We start from the raw sequence: 4,797 nt of genomic DNA, 5'->3' as shown, positions 1-4,797 counted from the left end.
ATGCAGAGACCTACAGCCAAACATTAGGCAGAGTTGTGGAATCCTGAGCAAGTAGTGGATGAAGGATTGAAGGACCCAGAAGAGTTAATGACACCACGAGGAAACAAACTGAATCAACCAACCTAAGCCTATAGAGGCTCACAGATACTGAACCACCAAACAGGAGGCCTGGGTGAGACTGACCTAGGCCCTATGCAGAAATGTTACAGTTCTGTAGCTTGATCCTTTTGTGGGACTCCTAACACTAGATGCAGGACCTTTCTCTGTACCTATTACCTACCATTGTGATACTTTCTCCCAACTGGGCTGCCTTATCTATTCTCAATAGAAGAAGAGGTACCTAGTCTTATTACAACTCATTATGTCATCATAGCTAATTGATGTTAAGGCTAGCCCTTTTCTAAAGACAAAGGATGAGGAGTAGGTGGAACTTGAAAGGAGGTAGGAACTTGAAAGAAAATTCAGAGGGGATATATGAGAAATAAATACAAGTAATATTTAAAAAACCTGATGTCCCTTTTTTGCTGTCCATATTCTCATAGGCATGGGATTATACAGTGGATCATGCCTAATGTACCAGGTGCCACACAGCTAAAGAAAACTGATTCTTCCTGCCTTTGGAAGAAGCCATCAATTGTCCTTGGTTAAGGAAGGGAGCTAGTAATCCTTTTCCAAGTCCAAGCTATAATGCTGACTGGCTTGATCTTGTCAGAACTTGTGGAGACAACCACAGTTGCTATCAGTATATAAGTGTAGGAATTGTGGCATAAACAGAAAATGCTGCTTTGCTTCTCTACCCCTTGACCAATGACTCTTACAATCTTTGTGCCTCCCCTTCTGTTGTTGGTACCTGAGCATTAACCAGAGGATGTTATATAAATGTCTCATTTCTGTCTGAGCAGTTCATACTTACGCTTTCTAGGCAGTTTGAACAGTTATGAGTTTCTGCCACAAATGCACAGAGAAATTTCTTTAATGAGCTCTGAGAGCTGTACTAATCTATGGGTATAGAGATATGAATTTAGAGTTACTGCGTCTCTTAGCAGAAAACCTATTAAGACAAAATAGGGATAAAAAGGAAATGTATTGAGTTCATTTACCACATTAAAGAGAAGTTGAAATGGATTCAGGAAAATATTACCAAATGAAATACACTCTACTAGATGAAAATTAAATTTATTTTAAAATTGTGCAAAAAACTAAAAGAGACACCTCACAAGAAGATGTGCACTGAGCACATGAAAAGATACTCAATGTGTTCATCAGGGAATTTGTTATTAAAACAGCAACGGATAATCATGCTCTACCTGTTAGAAAGACTAAAGTAAAAATAATAAATAAATAAATAAATAAATAAATAAATAAATAAATAAATAATAAAGGTGACATTGAACTCTTCCAGGGACACAGGTTAACAGTGATGCAGGAAGGTGTGAAATTCCTCTGCATTATAGCATTTTTTGAAAGGTCACACAAACTCTTCTTTTGGAACCTTGAACCTTGAAACTTTCTACAAACACTCCATAGCAATTATATCAAAGAATTAAAAAATATATATTCATATAAAATTTTGTGCACAGATAATTACAGCAACTTTCTTCTTAAATGCTCCACTGGGATTCACCAAAAGATCCTTTAGTAGGCATCTGATTAAGTCAACTGTGGCACATGTGGAATACAGTTTAGCACTGATAAGCAATGAGAACACATCTGTCTTAGTTAACTTTCTGATGCAGTGCAGACACCATGATGAAAGCAGCTGATAGAAAGAAGAATATGTAGGGACCTACAGTCAGAGGGTGAGTTAGAGTCCATGACAGTAGTAAGTACAGTCACTGTAGTTGAGAGTTTACATTTGATCCATAGCAAGCGTACAGCAAAGAAACATCTAACTGGGAAAGGCACAGGTGTTTAAAACCTCAAACCAACCTGCCAGTGACAACACCCTCCCTGAAAGACCAGATGTCTTAATCCTTCCTAAACAATCCGACCTACTGAGGACCTAGTAGGATCCATTCCTAAGGGACCCATTCTCATTCAAAGTATAACACAGTCTGAAGAAAATCTATACTCCAAGAGTCCAATAATGTATAATTTTGGCAAATAATGAAACAAACAAACAAACAAAACAGGAAAGGAGTAACTTCAGAGTAGTACCACAGTTGCACTCTGGCTTAGGAAATGATGAACAGGCAGAACAGAACAGGGTACAAAGAGCCTTTTTAAGGTCAGTGAGATATTCTATTCCAAAATGGGAGAAATTTATTGTATCTAAATATAAAATGCTAAGAGTGAGTCCTAATAAGAATGAAGGGCCTTAGGTGCTAATGATATTTTACTGTGGATTTACTGAATATAAACTATCACTTCCTTTAGCAAGTGATGCTATTAATGAGAAGAGACAACTAAATATGAGGCAAACATTAAATGTCATTTAATATTTTCTATGACCCTGCTTTAAACATTAATTTAAACACATTTATCTTTAAAAGAAACAGTAACAGTTTTGTCATCTTTGAAATTTTTGTTACCAAGAAAGACAGGATTGTAATTTTGTCTGACAAATTGAAACAATGTGACATATTAGATGTATGGTCATAATGGTGGGGAATGTGGAATCAGGCAACCAGGTATAGTATATGAGAGTTTACATCCTGATCCACAATTTCAAAGCAGAGAAAAAATGAACTTGGAATGAAACAGGCTCAGTTACAGAAATATTCCTTCAGCATAGGATTTTTGAATTGGTAGATACTCACATTGTATGGGAAAGCATGAGGAACACTGTACATCTTAAATTCCTAAATGTACGTAAACATATAGTATCTAGAAGGCCATCTTGAATTGACCTGGAATGCCCAGATAACTTTGTTCTCTATGATGTACATATTACAATACAAGATACCCATGCTACACTGAAGACTCCAAGAAGCTAAACAGGAAGGATGGATGGCCCAAGTGTCGATGCTTAGAAGGTGAAATAAAATAGTCATATAGGGCAGATGGATTGGGAAAGTTGGGTGGTAGCATGAATGGGGAATGGAATAAGGAGGTTCAAAGTCTGGTATGTTGAGGGCCAAAAGTGCCTAGGTGGCCACAAGAATGAGTGGAAATCTGCAACTGGCAGGGTGGGGAGGTAGGGAGCATGTCGATGACATGTCAGAGATCTGTGATAAGGTAGGAACCCAAGAATCAATAGGGGTGACCTTAGCTGTACCTCACAGCATTGGGGATATGAAACCTGAAGAGGCTAACTCCTATAGCCAGTAAAGAATCCCATTGGAGCAATAAAGACACCAACCCACCCACAAATCTTTTGAAGCAAAATTTATCATGTCTAAAAGTGGGTAAGGGAGCACCCTCTTAGAGGCAAAGGGGAAGGGGATGGGATAAGGTCTTTGCAGATAGAAGACCATGAAGGGAGGACATTTGACATGTAAATAAATAAAATAACCAATCAAATTTTAAAAATTGAAAAAAAGAAAAAAAGAAACATGCAGGGACAGAGGATGAAGCATAAACTGAGGGAATGTTCAAGCAATAACTGGACCAACTAGAGACTCATCTCATGGGCAAGCACCAGTCCTGACACTATTAAAGATACTCTGTTATGCTGGCAGACAGGAGTCAATCATGGTTGTCCTCTTAGAGGCTACACTCAGCAGCTGACTCAGAGGATGCAGACACCCATAACAAAGCAGTGGATGGAGCTTGGAGACTCTTATGAAAGAGTTGGGGACAATATTGATGGTCATGAAGGGGATAGAAACTCCACAGGAAGATTAGCCGAGAGCAGAGTCAACCAGCCTGAATCCTTGGGGTTCTCAGAGTCTGAATCACCAACTAAGTAGTATACATGTGTTTGACCTAGCCACCTCCCCCCTTCAATTACCACACTACCCCCTTTATTACAAGTTCATTTGCCACAATCAGTTCTTTTTGTTTTTTGTTATGGTCCACTAATTTAATCTATGCAATATGTGTCTCACATGTGCTACTGGCCTTTTTATTTGGCTACCGAAGGATTTTAGGAACATTATTTTCTACCATGCAGGATATCTCTCTTCACACACCCTTTCTGTTGGTTAATCCTCTCTCACTTGCTCCTTTGTCTTCTACCCTTATGCTGCTCAAATCATTCCACTGTGAGCATTCCTTTTTTCTATTTTCTTGTCAATGCTGCTTTGCTATTCCCTATTATCATGCTAAAAGCATCCTCCTCCCCACTCAATTCTTTCTAGTTTCCAGGGTTCTATAGAGGCACCAAGTTAAACAAAATTTTAAAGACTCAAAGCTAACTTTCATATATGAGAGAAACATAGCATTTGTCTTTCTAGACCTGGATTGCCATAAGAGTATAATTTTTCTAGTTACATCCATTTGCCTACTAATTTCATTATTTTCTGATGAATATAATTCATACATATCATTTTTCCACTCATTTGTTAATAGACAACTAAGCGGAATTTACTTCTTGGTTATTGTGACTTTGGAGATAATAATGGATATTCAAGTAACTCTATCATAGAACATTTTGTCCCTTGGGCATATACCAAGAAGTGGTATAGCTGGGAATTAAGGTCATTTGATCTTCAGCTATTTTAGGAAGCTCTAATCTGATTTCCATGGTGGAAACTCATAAGTTTATATCCCACCAATGCAAACAAAGACTCCTCTTTCCTATATTCCCCTAAAATGTATCATTTGATTTCATGAAAATAACCACTCTGACTGGAATAAAATAAAATCTCAAATTCATTTTAATTAGCACTTCCCTGATAGTTAATGATGTTGAAC

This window comes from Mus caroli, unplaced genomic scaffold (assembly GCF_978045245.1).
Source record: "Mus caroli unplaced genomic scaffold, Mus_caroli_1 scaffold_6, whole genome shotgun sequence".
NCBI classification, from domain to species: Eukaryota; Metazoa; Chordata; class Mammalia; order Rodentia; family Muridae; genus Mus; species Mus caroli.
This window is presented reverse-complemented; position numbering follows the sequence as displayed.